This window comes from Dasypus novemcinctus, chromosome 14 (assembly GCF_030445035.2).
Source record: "Dasypus novemcinctus isolate mDasNov1 chromosome 14, mDasNov1.1.hap2, whole genome shotgun sequence".
Lineage (NCBI taxonomy): Eukaryota > Metazoa > Chordata > Mammalia > Cingulata > Dasypodidae > Dasypus > Dasypus novemcinctus.
In genome coordinates, this window is record NC_080686.1 from 81,949,751 (window position 1) to 81,966,862 (window position 17,112).

Sequence of the window (17,112 nt, forward strand, 5' to 3'; positions counted from 1 at the left end):
ATGCCCATGTTTCAATATTTTCTATACTTTGTTTCTGTGAATACTAGGTTGTAGAATATGAAATTTGATAGTATAAGAAACATTCCATTTCAGTTGCCAGATCCTAGAAATCTGTAAGTCTTTAAGAAGTGTACATTTTTAATAGTAGCTTACCTCTTCTCCAAAAGTCTGTTTTCAGTTAATGACTATGGTTTTTCTTCTACCATTCTGATGTAAAATCAGAATAGGCTTTTCAAAGAACTATCCTCAACAATTCTTTTTTTTCTCTCCCAATTTCTTGTTGCAAATTGTATGAACCAATTGATAAAAAATATGATTTGAGATACTCTGGAAAAGTGGAAAAGAAACAAGATCTAGACTTGGTCAAGGTTGAACAGCTGGTGGAAACAAGAGTTGATAATTGTTTCATTCATTCCTGATGCTTCACCCTCCTTTCAAAATAAAAAAAGATGAAAGGAAGCCTTCCCTAGAATAACTTTTCCACATTTTGATATGACCACTTTGCAATCATTTAACCAGTAATTATGCAAATATAAATATGCAAAGCCTGTCCTTGTGGTAACTGCTTTAGACTTAAAAAGCAGGGACAGGGGTGGGAGGGTTGGGGACATATTGGGCATATGGAAGAGAAGAGAAGACATGATGGAGTATAAAAATAGAAAGAACTTTGTAACTATTTACACCTGATTTAGGAAAAACACCAACAAAACAGAAGGAAAAACTTGTTGAAGTACAATGGGGAAAGGAGTGCTCCTGAGAAATTAGAGACTTGAGGTGAAAAAAACAATCAAAATATTTTCTTTTCCTCTATTATGCATCGATAGAATGACTGTGCAATAAAATAAACAAATTCAAACCTATATTAATTAAAGCATAATCTCTGACTACCAGTGGCTCACAATCTGGAAGCTGACACCTAGAAAGATAAAGTAACCAAATATCTTACAAGGGGAGAAGTGCTCTGTTAGTGGTATGGGTAACTGCTGGGCAGCATGAGGAGTAATTAATTACATTCAGAGAGTGGCAGGGGTCATTTGAGCTGAGCCAGGAAGTGTGAGTAGGATATCTCCACGTACATAGCTAGAGGAATAGAGTTTTTGGAAGAGTTTTGATTAAACAGAGGTGTGGAAAAATGAGGAGCAGAGTTGTTTCCAGAATGGAAAGAAGTAAACAATAAAAATCAGATATGGCTTAGTCAGAGGATGAGTGAGGGCTGGGGAAGAACTAGCGCTATAGGGGCTTGCAACTGAAGCATCTGGAGCCAATTCATGAAGAGACATGGACACCAGGCTACTGTGTTTGGATTTTATCATGAAGGCAGGGGGCAGTTTGGAAGGTTTTAAAGCATGATCATATTTATAGTTTAGAAATAGCACTATGGCTGGTACTACAGGTAAGGAGATCATGTATTTCCCTTTGTAGCAATTGTCACAGTTGTATTTACATATTTGTTGTAGTGATTACTTGATTACTACTTCGAGCCTGGAAATACCATGAGAAGAGGGTCCATCATTTACTTTTGCTCAAAAGTCTTCCTCATGCCAAGTCCAGTGCCTGGCACATAGCAGACACTCAATGACTTTTTTTTTTTAAACTTCAGGTCTTTTTTTTTTTTTTTTAAAGATTTATTTATTTCTCCCCTTCCCCCCCCAGTTGTCTGTTCTCTGTGTCTATTTGCTGCGTGCTCTTCTTTGTCCACTTCTGTTGTTGTCAGTGGCATGGGAATCTGTGTTTCTTTTTGTTGCATTTTATTGCATCATCTTGTGTGTCAGCTCTCCGTATGTGTGGCACCATTCCTGGGCAGGCTGAACTTTCTTTCGTGCTGGGCGGCTCTCCTGCTGGGGTGCACTCCTTGTGCGTGGGGCTCCCTTATGCAGGGCCACCTCTGTGTGGCACAGCACTCCTTGTGCGCATCAGCACTGTGCATGGGCCAGCTGCACACGGGCCAAGGAGGCTTTGCCAATGACCAGCTATATGACCTAGGGTGAGTCCCTAACTCTCTTTTTTTTTTTAAGATTTATTTATATTTTATTTATTTCTCTCCCCTTCCCACCCCCCCCCCCGGTTGTCTGCTCTCTGTGTCTATTTGCTGCATGTTCTTCTTTGTCCGTTTCTGTTGTTGTCAGCGGCATGGGAATCTGCGTTTCTTTTTGTTGCATCATCTTGTTGTGTCAGCTCTCCGTGTGTGTGGCACCATTCCTGGGCAGGCTGCCCTTTCTTTCACAGTGGGCCACTTTCCTTACGGGGCGCACTCCTTGCATGTGGGGCTCCCCTACTTGGGGGACACTCCTGCGGGGCAGGGCACTCCTTGTGCGCATCAGCACTGCGCATGGGCCAGCAGCACATGGGTCAAGGAAGCCTGGGGTGTTTGAACCGTGGACCTCCCATGTGGTAGGCGGATGCCCTAACCACTGGGCCAAGTCTGCTTCCCCCTAACTTCTCTTAACTCAGGTCTCTAATTTATAAAATGGATGTGATAAGAGGCCCTGTTATCCTTAACTTAGGATGATTTTATAATATAAAATAAAAATCGTATAAGAAAGTGTTTTTGAAAGTGTAGAGAGCCTTATGAGGGCTAGTTATTATCACTGCATGAGAGACTGGGATGTATCCCTTAATAGAAAATGGTACTAGTGCAGTCAAGGTCACTGGTTTAAGGCACACGGGCCAGGAGACTTGTTAAAACTCTGGCTAAGTCTCCCACTCTTAGCGAATAGGTGTGACAGCAGAGTAGGCTGGGCTCATCATCAGAAGTAGAATACGTGTCTTTCCCCAAGAGTGACATATTCCAGTTTGAACAGAAAAAGGAGAGATGGCTACAAGGATTACGAGGTGTGTTCTGTTGCTAGTGATGATGCAATAACTTATGCTCAAATAAATGTGGTCTCTGGACAGGCTCTGGAGTCGTCCCTCTTTTCAGAAAGACAAACACAAATCCCTTTCTTCTGACACTCCCTTACTTCTAAAGCTGCCATTCTCTTCTTGCCGCATTCTTCTTCGACTGGCATTCAGGACATCCCTCTCAAAACCAGGCCCACAGACGCAGTGTCAGTTCATAGACGGGCTGAGCCAGCACTTTGCTCCTTCCTGGGGCACCTGGGTTTTCCACAGAAAATGCCCACAGATGTGCTGGTCCGACCTGCTGACTGTTCAGGACCTGAAACTGTCTCAGCATTCCGACTTTAGGCCACTCCTGGGGTTCTGTAAAAGTCTGGTGAAGAGGAACAGAAAAGGGGCCTCAGTTCTGATGACTTAGTGCTGGACTCTTAAAACCAAAAACGGCGGCAGTGCTGTCGTGGCCTTCTGCAGGCAGAGTCTTCTCTTTAGACAGGCTCTTGTCCTCCGAATGATCCTTAAACATGGATTCCTTGAGGGATGGAAAAGTTGAGTTTCTGAGAACAATCAATAGGGCTATATCTTTTGCCCATCTCAAGTTCTTTGATGTGATATAAAAACAATAATATGCCCTGGAATGAAATCATAAACAGTTATTCGTTTTATAGCATAATAAAAATGTGGCGAGATTGAGTTGGGATTTCGGCAAAGCATTGCGTTGTCAGTAAGGAGATTTTGTTTTTCTTGCCAACTTGCCCACTGTGTCATCTTTAGTAAATCACCGGGTGGCTCTTGACCTCAATCTTCCTTCCAGTGAAACATGGAGAGAAACGGCACGCAGGTAACTACAATGACTGCAATCTATACTGTAGGCTTTCTATGTGCCAGCCTCTGTTTTAGAGCCTAGATAGATCAATGAACAAAAAAACAGCAAAAACAGAATTCCTGCTCTCATGGAATGCACATTTTAGTGAGAGAGACAGGTAGTAACCAACACAGTAAGTAAATTATTTTGCATGTTAGAAGTTGACAGGTGCTACACAGCTCAGGTAGGGTGGACCTTGAGCAGGTAGTGGTGGAGAGTGCACTGCAGGCTCTGGGTGCTGCAGTCTGGGTTCGAGCTCTAGCCAATGACTCTCCTCATCCATACCCAGATCATAAGAGTGGTTGTGATGAGTCAAGGAAATAAAGGAAGGAAAAGCACTTGGCATCCAACAAATGTTGCTATTATCATGATTCATTATTTGCTAACCTAAAATACTTTGACTCCAAAATCATGATTCTTGGGTAACCAGAGCGAGAGTGACAAATGTCAATATTTTAAAATCACAAAGAAAACCAAGGCTGAGTGGTTGACTTAAAGACTGGCCTCTTATGGGAACTACAGAAATGCTAGCTGACACAGGAGGGCCTCTGAGGTTCACACAGGATAGGAATCTGCAGGTTACATGTCTAGTTTCAGGATTAAAAAAAAACCAAACCTCCAAACAAAAGGGATTTATAAATTTTAAAACAAAGCTTTTTAATTTTATAGGGCTTAACAAGCCTCCAGAGGCTGGCTCTTTGGAGAATGACACACCTGAACAATAAGCAGAAAAGGCAAAATTGCCTCCTCTGGGTATTGACGTGGACAGATTTAATTTTTTTCTTTTTTATGCCAGGGACAGAACGCTTCTGGCAGAGGTGTGAATTTCAGTGCATCGCTTGCAGAATTGCTGACCTCTGTGGGAAATGTTTAAGTCCTTTGATGTAACTTACTGTTGAGCAAACAGTATTTCTAGCACTAAAAACATTTTGGGTTTGTATCTGTTCCCATCAATCTTTATTCAATGACATTATCATTGCTCACCTATTACAGCTATTTCTCAACTGGGACTTCACGAAAGGGCAGAGGGTTGGAAAGGGTGTTTATTGAAATGGCCGAAAGATTTTGTTGCATCCACCCTGCTTGTAGAGGTTGTACAGTCACTCGTGGGATTTTTTTCTATTAGTTTTTCCTAAGTTGTCTTCCTCTACTAAGGGCTATACATCTTGAGGCTGATGTATCAAAAATCTGTACCTCATTCATTCATTTATTTATCATATGTTGAGTGTTATGTGCCAGGTGCCATGCTAGGTAGGGACTAGTATAGAAATAAATGCTCACATCCCAAGGGAGAGCCTTCTTCCTCTGAGCACAAGGCTGGGCTGCTGGAACCCAAGGAAATGTTGCCCCATGTTGACAGAGAATCTGGCCTGGCTTCTGATGTGCTGCAAGGAAAGCTGTGCTGCCAGGGCTTTCGAAGGCCGCTGGCTCCCAGGGAGGGCCCAGGAGTGATCAGGGAGGGAGAGGGCTGTGTGCCAGGCCTGGGGCAGCAGGATCGTTAAGTTCACTAACTGCTTGCAAGGGAACAGGGTTAATGGGCCAGAACCTTTCTGGAGCTTAGTGTTCAGGAGTTTGACTAAGTCTCCCAAAGAGCATGTTAAGCAATTTGGGCAAGTTTATTTCAACTCAGCAAAACTTTATGAAAGGCCTCTGAGGAGCAAGGTGGGCCTGGATTTGCAAGGGTGGGATAAAACAGTCCCTGTCTTCAAGGAGTTTACAGTCCAGTTCATAAGGCGGAAAGGGCCACTTTTTTTTTTTTTTTTTCGTGGCGCAGGTCTGGTTTATTGGGGAAGTGGAACAGCTTATATAGGCAGGGGTGGGGGCTTGAGGTGACGTGTCAATTATAGATGGGCTAAGGGGATTGGGATAATATGAAGCAGCTACTTGATGGGATGAGGTAGTTTTGAAGTTGGCACGCGCGGGCTTCTCTGGCGGAAAGCTGGCTAGGAAGAAGGGAGGTGCCTTTTGTGATAGCCATTGTGTATGCTTAGCGGCTATTCTGGCTACATGTTGTTTGCCAGCAAGCTCACCAACACTCTGAATAGTCCTGGGGTGGGTGGGCAGCTCTCAAATGGTAAATACATTCTAGAATTCCAATCTTCCTAAGCCTTTGAATTCTCTCTTCTACTGTATACTAGGGCATATTGGCCCCCTCAACTTCAGGTATGCTAGGCCATCTTTTGGTTATGCTTCAGTCAGCCACCCAAACGAACTGTTAGAACCCTTTCTAACCCATGGAGCTACAGCATTGAATTCAGAATCTCTGCTTAGTGCCTCCATATCAATAAATTCAGCCTGATACAACTTTATATTCTTTCCAACATTATCCCATACCCTTAGAATACTTTCACGCACATATTCCCCTAATTTCTGTCTATGTATGTTAGAAAATGCATGCAGTTCTTTCTGAGTATACCTTACTTCCTCATGGGCCACACTTTGTATTTCAGTTTTAGGGGCTTGTGATTTTAGTCTAGTATTATGAATCAAAGACAAGAGAGGTAGTGGGGTGGGTAAGGAGAAGGATAAGAAATGCCTTGCAAGCTCTGCCCTCAGGGCATTTCCTTGCATTTTCTTCTGGTGAGACAGGATTAATCTCTTCAGGCAGAGGTTGGAAGGCAGTTTCCTCAGGGCAGACTGGAGGCTCAGCAGTGCATGCTGGAGCTTGGCTGGTACATGACTCAGGGCTGGGAGGAGGTCAGACTCCCTGGGGCAGGCCAGAAGCTGGGTAGGGCAGGCTTCAGTTTGACTGGTACCCACATCAGGGCTGGAAATTGTTTCAGATTCCCTGGGGAATGGTCAGTGCTGGATGATACAAGGTTGACAAGGTGTGGTCTGAACAGGACAGTCCATGGCAGGCTTATCTTGTAAAGTTTTAGCAGAATTCAGGGTTCCAATGTCTCCATCAATATCATCATCATCCCATATGTCTCCATCCCAATTCTCTAAATTCCACTCTTTTTCCAATCAACACCTTCACTTTAACTGTAGAAACCCTACCAGGTTGAGATTTTATTTTCAAAAGGGCCACTTGTAGCAGGGATGCTTGGAGCTTGACCCCAAGCTCATCAAAACAAGGCAGGAGCCCTTCAAGGGCAGACAATGGGGCTGAGGCTCAGAGGAGTGAAGCATCTTGCCTAAGCGTTCAGTGAATGATAGCCTCTTTAGCCCCCAGAATAGCTTCAATCATCTCTTCAGGTTTTTCCAGGTCACAGAAATTCACATGTATTTAGTAGGAAGACAAAGGAGGTCAAGTATTGAGTATATACTCTGTGTAGGGCACTGTCCGAGGTGCTGGCACATACAAAGCATTTTATTTTTATTTTATTTTATTTTATTTTTTATCTTTTTTTTTTCAAATTCTACTCAATTTATTCATTTTTTAAAAAGATATTACATTAAAAAAATATGAGGTCCCCGTTCGCCCCCACCCCACCATTCCCCCCCCAATAACACTCTCCCCCATCATCATGTCACATCCATGGCGTCTGGTGAGTACATCTCCAGGCATCGCTGCACCCCATGTCCTGTGTTCCTCACCATAGCCCACACTTTCCCACGTTCCATCCAGTGGGCCATGGGAGGACATACGACATCCGGCAATTGTCCCTGGGGCACCACCCAGGACAACTCCAAGTCCCGAGAATGCCTCCACATCTCTTCTCTTCCTCCCCTTCCCCACACCCAGCAGCCACCATGGCCTCTTTTTCCACATCAATGCCACATTTTCTCGATTATTAACCACAATAGTTCATGAATAGAATATCATTAAGTCCACTCTGATCCTTACTGTATTCCTCCTTCTTGTGGACCTTGGCTTGGTTGTGTCCATTCCACATCTATGTCAAGAGGGTGTTTAGATTCCACATGGATATTGGATGCAATCCTCCTGCTTTCAGTTGTAGGCACTCTAGGCTCCATGGTGTGGTGGTTGACATTCTTCAACTCCATGTTAGCTGAGTGGAGTAAGTCCAATAAATCAAGAGTGTATGAGCTGAAGTCTGTTGAGGTCAGGGCCTGGCTATCATATTGTCAGTCCAGAGATTCAAATCCCCTAGATATATCTTAAGCCCCAACACCAACTACAATTCCAGTAAAGTAGCATGAAAGGCTTGTGAAAAGAGATCCCATCTGAGTCCAGCTCCATCACGCAGAAACACCAGCTCCAAAGAAGGGCCAACTGACATGGCAGTGAACCCCATCTGCCATGACCATAGAACCTGTGGGTCTCTTTAGCCCTCAAAAGGACCAATACCTGGGGTTGTATCTACTTGATCTGTCTCTGAGACTCTGTTCAGTGTGCATAAGGGCAATCCTTCTGACAACCTCCAGACTCTTTTTCAGAGACTCAGCCATATAAACTCATTTGTCCTTTCCATTTTCCCCTTAATTTAGGTCAAACAGCATTTTTAACTCCTGTTATTATATGTAGACAGGGATATTCTGCTGGTCTGTGTTGAACCTTTAATTCAAGGTCATTTTCTAGTTGCATCATCAGCTGGTACTTGGTAGTGATCCCTCGGTGCCAGGGAGGCTCATCCCCGGGTGTCATGTCCCACGCTGGGGGGAAGGTATTGCATTTACATGCTGAGTTTGGCTTTGAGACTGGCCACATTTGAGTAACACAGAGGTTGTCAGGAGGGAACTCCTAGGCACAATGCTGCTCTAGGCCTTGTTCTTATTTCAGGCGTATAGGCTCACAAGCATAGTCATTAGTATCAGGGGCTCACTGTTGGACCCTCATTCCTTCCTGAGCCTTACCGTTGCACCTGGGGGACTGCCGCTGCTCCCCTAGGGACCACGACAGAGCCCCCCCAGCCAGTAACTCAGTACCCTCCAGCTGTTGTTTTTAATTGTTTCAACTATGAGTATATCCAAACATTTCCATGCCCCCTGGACATATGCCTGTATAACTCCCCATCAACCATATATCGCCTGTCCATAACATCCCATACCAGTATTCCTCCGCTGCCATTGTTGAACCACTCTGTGATCCAAAACTTCCTGAAAAGTGGAGTCCAATATAATGTCATGTTCCCTTACTAGTAAAATGGAATATAGCGATGAGTTTAAAGGTTAGATATAGAATACATACTGATTTGGAAAAATTCTACATCCTATCTTTTTCTTTTTTCATTTTTTCCTAATTATTGAGCTTCTCTTCACAGGAGCCCTAGATCACAGTAATTCATATATACAATATACAGTACTCCCATGCATCCACCATAAAACCTTTTCCCTTCCACAGTGATTATCTTTTAACTTATTCATATCATATTTACTGAAACTGATGTACAGACTCTGAGACAAGAGCTTTCAAACAAGGTGACATCTGTGCTTACATTGTGGTCCATACTTTAGGATATACAGTTCTCTAAATTTTTTAGTTATCCTATGTTTTACATTATGGTTTACATTATTAGTCTGTTGTCCCCTATATGTTTTTGGTGTAATATTACATGTTTTATATTCATCCTTGTGTACTCTCACGAAACTTCTCTCTTGCCCCCATATTTACCTTGGTTCCATCCATTCAACATCCATTTTCCCCTCCCCTTGGGGCCCACAGCGACAGCCAATCTCCATTTCCCGAGGAGCCACATCCAGAGATACTTGCAATAGTGTGTTCAGGGCCTGACTTGTTCAACTGCCCTAATGCCCTGGGAGCCACCCTTTCTCTCGAGAGATACAGTTCTCTCTATTTGATGGCATTAGTCCTCCCCAGGATGTGGGTCCACCCCCACTCTTACTACTTGGGTCTCTACCCAATGGTACAACCCACCCTGGCAAAATGAGCATTCAGACATTCCCCAGGAGTCCGTCCTGCGTCAGACCATCCCCTCCGAGCATCCTAAACAGGTAACCCTCCTAATTATATTTTGATACAGTTTTTCCAGCATTTTACTCTCAACCAACACCTGACACTCTCCTATATTCGTATGTTGCCCCTCCCTCCCCCCAATTTTTTGGGCAATATTACCCCTCCGCCCATCCCCAGCCCCTCTCAAACCTGCAAAGCCCCACCCAACGGCAACCCCTTACCCCCATTTTATCTCTTCTTTGTGCTCATACTTACCGCCAGCTCATCATAGATTCCACCCCTGCAGACGTCAGCTCACATCCTTCCTCCACCCCCCAATTTCCTGTAAGCCTATCTTCCAGTCTCTAGCTTTCTGAGGCAGCTTGCTTATTTCATATCATTGAGGTCATGTAGTATTTAGATGTATTGTCTCATTTAATCCTCAGACCATTTGTAGAGGAGGTACCATTATTGTCACCGTTTCACAGGTGAGCACATCAGGGTGTAAGGAGGCTCAGTTGCCAGCAAGAATTCTAACAGTCAACATCTCACAGAATGAGGATTCAAAGCCAGGCTAGCTGGAGGTTATGCTCTTCCTGCTACATTGGGACAAGCTATTTCCCTTTTGAGTGCATTGAAAATTCATGCCAAATAAATACTGCAGCAATGTAAATTCTAACAGAATATAGGGAAGTAATTACAGTAAAAATCAAAGCATCAGAGGGGTCCTATTTTTATCAGAAGGTCAAAAAAGCCTTCCTTTGACAGCAAGCTAGCTTCTCATACATCTCTTTAAATCATAACATTGAAAGACCTTGCATCCACTTGTATATCTGTCCAACCATTCAACCATTTAGTAAACATTTATTAGGAATCTACTATATGCTATGCTTGGAATGAAATACTGGAGATACCAAGATGCCCTCGAGAAAGTCACTATGGGAAGTATTCTTACAAAAGTTAACTATAGGGAAGTGGATTTGGTTCAACATATAGGTCTTTTACCTCCCACATGGGAGGTCTGAGGTTCAAACCCAGGGCCTCCTGACCCGTGTGATGAGCTGGCCCACATGCAGAAGAAGTGCTGTGCCACACAGGGGGGTCCCCTGCGTAGGGGAGCCCCATGCGCAAGGAGTGCATCCTGTAAGGAGAGCCACCCAGTGTGAAAAAAGCACAGCCTGCCCATGAGTGGCACTGCACACACGGAGAGCTGACACAGCAAGATGACACAACCAAAAGAGACACAGATTCCCAGTGCTGCTGACAAGTATATAAGTGGGCACAGAAGAACACACAGAGAACGGACACAGAGAGCAGACAACTGGGGGGAGGGGGTGTGGGCAGGGAAGGGGAGAGAAATAAAAAACAAATCTTAAAAAAAAAAAAAAAGTTACCTGTAACCTGTGACATCTGTGTTATACCTGAGGTAGAAGCAAAGTTCTCTGGGTACAGAGAGGAAGAAGGTACTAAGTTACCTTGGAGGAGTCAAGAAGAACTTCACAGAGTGGGTAACGTGGGAGCTGCAAATGAGAGCTGCTCAGAGGAACATGGTAGCTCTGGGTATGTGTGTGGTATTGCAAGTCTTTTTTTCTTGACTGGAGCAGCTTGAGGAACAGTGAGAGAGTGAATGAGTAGAACATTCCATAAAGCTCCAGCGGCATTAAGAGTGGAAGACATTGCACTAGGACTCAGCAGACCTGGGTTTTCCTTCTGGGCTGGCACCACAGGGGGGCATGCCATAGGAAGTCACTTTGCCTTTTGGAGCCTAATTTTCCTCAAATATTAGACAAGAATATTGATATAAGGTTTCTCGTTCATTCACAGGGATGTGATTGAACATGTTAGGGAGCTTTAAAGATTTCATTAAAACACATTCATTATGTTATAAATGAATTTATCCTCTTCAACTATCCCTTACCATATAAGGACAGATGTCAACCTTAAGGGAAAAAAAAGACATCCATGATTAGGAAATAAGACTTAGGGAAAATGTATCCCCAGTAGAGATTATTTTCTCTCTCACTTATGTCTTCCACAAACTCTACACCATATCTTATTAACTAGTGCTCATTTTTTCCCTTTACTTGCCCTCCTTTCTAACTTCACACTGGATTTTTAGACCTATTCTTCCCACTTTCCCTGGCACCATTTTCATTATTTTTGCTCCTATGGCCTTGACTATGATGACTAAAGGCTGAAAATCTACAACAAACTCTGGGCACTTAATGAGTTAACTTGGCCTAGGTTCTAAGTGTATCAGGATGAAAGCACTCAAAAAATTTCTCTCTTATATCTCGTCCTGGTTTCCCCCTTCAATACAGAAGCTTGCACACAGGCGTTCCTATGGAAAGACGTCCTGGCATAAGCAAATACACACAGCTGCCCTACTATGATCAGTAATGACTACCACTGAAGCTCAGAGCTGAAGCCCAATTAGCTCATTCATGCATCAGATGCTTCAATCCCTACCAGTTCTGGTGTGCTGAAATACCGCACCTCCTCCTGGGATGTAATCAGTCTGTGTGAGGAGAGATGCGAACCTGTCATGTGGGAAAAGGGTTTTAAAAAGAATACTGGGAGTGTCTGACCTGGAAAAGAAGTCTTTTGTGATGGCCACCTTGACATATCTGTAGAGCTGCTGAGGAGGAAGAGGAGGCAGAGGAAGGGGGGCGGGGGAGCAAGATGATGATAATGATGACAGCTAATGGTCAATGAGGGCTTACTATGGGCCAGGCATTATGTTAAGTGCTTTCTTTGGAATACTCACCCAGTCCTCCCGATGAACCTATGATCCAGTTACAAGCATTGTTACAGTTTTTGAGTGAGGATTTCAAGGACTGGCCCAAGGTAAGACAGCTATTAAGTGATAGAAGCAGGAGTCTATCCCAGATAGAAACAGCAAATAGTTTCCTAGGCGTCAAGATCATTTGGGAGAGCTATTTAAACTACTGATTCCAGAGCAACCCAGTGGATATTCTGAATTAGAATTTCTAGGGATGCCACCTGGGATCATGTCATTTCTTAAAAGCCTTCTCCTTGGGAAGCAGATGTGGCACAAGTGATTGGGCTCCTGTCTACAATATGGAGGGTCCTGGGTTTGATTTCCAGGGCCTCCTGGTGAAAAAGCAAGCTGGCCCATTGGTGCAGAGAGCTGGTACAACAAGATGATGTAACAAGGAGAGACAGTGAGAGATGCAACACACCAGGGAGATTAGGTGGCCCAAGCAACTGAGTGCCTCCTCTCATGCTGGAAGGTCTTGGAATCAGTTCCTGGTGCCTCCTAAAGAGAAGACAAGTAGACACAGAAGAATGTGCAGTGAATGGACATAGAGAGCAGACAGTGAGCACGAATTGGGGAGAGGGGAGGAAGATATAAATAAACTTTTTGGGGAAAAAAAAGCCTTCTCCTTGCCTTCCCTTAGTGATTCTGATGTGCCAGGCTTGAGCACCTCAGAGGATGTATGATTTGTGTGACCTGAAGGGAGAGACCAGAACAAATACAGAAGAAGGGCAAGGAGTCAGGTTCCAGCTCAACGGAAGGAAGGCGTATCTAACCTGAGATAACCTGAGATGGCAGATGCCTGCCTTGGAGTGAGAGTGCTCTGGGGGGATGAGAAGATCACTGGGAGCACATTAACATGATATGTTTTAAATTCAGTGGTCTGTGATTTCCAATCATTCATTCATTCAAACCATTTTCACTGACCATAAACTATATGCTGGGTACTGTGCTAAGCACTGGCATTCAATTAGCACACAAGAAAATGGTTAAGGCAATCAAGATTTTTACTTGCCTCTCTGACCACTGAGAGACTGTAATTTTTATCGAAGTAACTGCAAAGGTGGTGCTGTGCATACTTTGCTTGGAGTATGTTATGGACATGTACTTTGCCCTAAGTTTTATCAGTCATTAGTTCATTCATTTAACAACTACTTATTGATTAGCTACTATGTGTTAGGCACTGGGGATACAAGAAAATAGCAAAAATGGCTAGCTATCCACCATAACTTGTGCTCCCTTTTCCATATAGTTTTTTACCAGGAAGTGGCTGCCCAGCTAGGGACTCCATGTCCCAGCATCCTCTGCAATTAGGTTGGCCATGTGAACAAGTTCTTGCCAATAGAATGTAAAAACAGTGTTGTACACACTTGCAGACTGGACCAGGAAAGCCCTCCCCACAATCCTTTTGGCTGGACTGAATGGAAAAAACCCCCAGGAAGATTGTGAAAGCCAAACTGATGATGGCAGAGTCTCTGTTGGCTGGGTCGCTGACGATGAGGTCATTCTGTCAACATGTTCCCTTGCCTAGTACTGTTATGTAAAACAAGAAAGCCTGATCCATTCTACAAGTCGATCTTTTATAGCAGTGGATCACCCTAATATACAGGTGAACAAAGCAGACCTAGTTCTGTGTCTCAGCGCTTATAGCTCAAATGAGACAATTTCATTAAAATCAAGGTTGTGATGGGATAAGATCAAGTCCTCCATAGTAGGACAAAAGAGGGACATCTTGAACCATCCTAGGGGATCAGAGAAGTCTTGTCCCAGTTGACACCCAGAGGGTGAGCCGGATTTAATCATAGGGGAGAGAGGAAGGGTGGTCCAATCAGAGGATCAGCCCGAACAAAGCTTGAGGCAAGAACGCATGGGGTGTTTGAGCAAATGGAATAGGTTCAGTAGGGCTGGAGCGAGGGTAGACAGCAAGGGTGGGGTGTGCCAAGGGATGCTGCTGGAGGGGTGATTTCATCTGTTGGAGCAGCAGAGGAAAGGGAGAGTTCTCCTGTCCCTCTTAGAATACTGGGCTGAGAGGCCCAGCTTCATCAAAAGGCAGCTTCTGAGACAGACGCACTGGTCTGGTCTGCACAACTCCTTTCTCATTCCTGCTCAGCACGGAAGCCCAGAGCGTGTGTGTGCACGCGTGTATGTGCATGTGTGTGTGCTGACAGGGTGAGGGGGGGTGGGAAGCAAAGGGGAAGGGAGAGGAAGAGACCTGCTACATCATTCTTGAGTCACATCAGAAAGCAAGAGGGCGTGGGCTCCCGGTCTCTGCAGGATGGCTTGGGCGCTGGGGGATTGGTGCAGTGGGCTTGCCAGCTCTGGCAGGTCTAACAGAAAGGAAGGGGACCAGCCCAGTTCGAGTTTAAACAGACAATATTGAAAGCCTGCCAGGAAGAATTTGAGCGATATTTTACAAACTTTAATAACAGCTCAAAGAAACCGATCAGAGCTTTTGGCTTCACAGTGTATTATTGCTTAGCGGGACCCATGTAATAGCAGAAAGCAATAAGTCTTTTTTTTTCCCCCCAGTCCCAGAGAATAATATTTTTCTTCTTTCCAAACTGAGAGGAATCTGGTGAAGTCTAAATGTATTAGTTGTGTTCATTATTTCAACTTCTCTATAAATTGCCCAAAGGGTTTTGGCACCTGCTGTTAGGGCAATCGGTTTGCTGCCTGAAATATCTTCTCCTATTGGAAACTGTATTTCTAGAGACTGTACCTTTCTTTGGCCAAGACCTTAGTTTGTAGCTTTGATGTCCCACATGCCAGGTGCTGACTCTGAGAATTAGAAAGTGGATCTGCCAAGTGGTGGGGCAGTTACATATATGATTTTCCTCTGGGGCAAGGGGAGTTGACAGGTCTCTGGACCCATGTAGTGGAAAGAGCAGGAGATGGTTTAACCAGAAAAAAGCAAATCCCAGATGAACCACTTATGAACTGTGTGACTTTGAAGACATGGTTTAAGCACTCTGGGACTCAGTTTTCTCTCACCTGTAAAATGAGAACATTCCCGAACTCCAGGAAAACTGTAAAGGTTAGAAAAGTGTGCCAAGTGCCTGGTACAGTACCTGGTATTTAGGAGAATCATGTCAAATGGCATTTCCTGTCCTCTTTCTCATAAAGACTCATAGAAGAGATTGTGCCATGGACAGCCATACCAAGAATTACTTGCAGGTTAGCACATTAACTCTTTATGCCCAGCCCAGAGAGTGGGAGAGGTCAACATAACACTTTACCAGTCCTGGCAAAACAGGCAGAATGGGGACCTTTTGGGTTTCTTAAACATTAAGGCATTTTCTATGGAGAGAACAGTATCTGAAAATGCCAAAGGAAGAGGTAGCCCCTCTTGAATAGGAGCCCTTAAAAACAGAGACTGTAAGCCGGTTATTAGTAGAACTGGTTTGCTTAGCACAGAGCTGCTCATATTTGGCTCATCTTCAGGATGAATGAAATGCTTTCGCTTCCTTCGCATTGGGAATAATGCTAGAGGAAAGAAGACTGAGATCTGTTTATGTTTCCTGAAGAGAAGAGAACAAGGAAAATAATGGAGGTAGGGTGGGGGATTATTTTCTTTTAGGTAGTACTGGTAGTGCCTGATTTTTGGAAAGTTAGTTGGTGTAGAAAGTTCTGTTAAGTTCTAATTCATTAGTATCTGTTCAGATTCTACCTCTTTAAAATGTCTTCCCTACCTACTTCTTTTTCCAAAGAAGTCACTGTCTACACTAACTTTCTGTTGTTTTTTAACATTTATCATCATCTGAAATTACAGATTTGATTTTTTTCCCCTAACTTGCCTCCCCCAGTGACATGTACCCATGATGGCAGGTACCGCCTCTAGCTTGCTATTGTATCTCTGCTGCACAACACTCAAGAAATATTCAGAGTGGGTCAATAAACAAAATAGTTTATATTGTGTATAGTGACTGGGTGCTGTTTTTAAATTTGGAAGGGAGGAGGAAGATGAAGGAAAAACCAAATGTAATTACTATTCTATAATAAAGCATTAAAAGAAATTTCCAGGAAATACAGTCATTTTTTCCTGATATCTAAGTACTTTTAGAAGCAAAATTGCTTTTTATCTATTTCTTCTTACATAAGTAGCCTCAAAACGTTCATTGTGTGGCTGGTGAATTCCAAGCTACATTTGGATAAATATGCTTAATGTTAGAATTTAATCCCATTTCTTGGTAATCAGAAGGTATTATCCAAATAAGCTGTCAGTCTGTCATCATTTATCTTGAAATCTGCTCAACAGTTTCAGATATATAAACCTCGGAGTTTAGGTCAGTAAGATGTCACACAGTCTATTAACTAATAGCATATAGGTATGATATACATTTTAAATAAACTTGATTACCACAAATCTATTTTTTAACATGTCTACTGAAGGCAGCCAGGTTTAAACAGTTTGATAAAGGAAGAAACACACAGTTTTCATCAGGCAGTCAACCGTGGGTCTTACTACAAAGTAAAAGGGATCTTGGCTGTGGGAATTGATTTAGCTCCACAAGACTCTTTACACTTCAGAGTAAATTTTATTTTCCTCTCAGTGGTTGGGGTCACATTTGAAGGGTGGATTTGGGGACACAAAAAACCATGACAATTTTGACTAGCAGTCGGTGTCATGGTGATCTGCCCGGGGAGACAGGCAAATAAACATCCAGAATTTGCAACTCATTTGGGACTCTTTCGGTTTCTCATGGGGTTTTATGTGTTGAGTTGTCTGTCTCTGTCTCCCATTCCCTCTGTAAAAAGAACTGAAAGCAGCCTGGACCAGGCAGGCAATTCAGAGTTAGCTGCATATGTGGACTATGAGGCAGACATTCTTGGGTT

The 17,112-nt window shown here is 43.6% G+C and overlaps 1 protein-coding gene across 10 annotated transcripts in view; it reads right to left on the reverse strand.

Moving 5' to 3' along the window:
- The window catches only part of SAMD12 (sterile alpha motif domain containing 12), a 430,023-nt gene that overhangs the window by 36,582 nt on the left and 376,329 nt on the right, over nt 1-17,112 (reverse strand). The gene's annotated exons all lie outside the window — the stretch shown is intronic.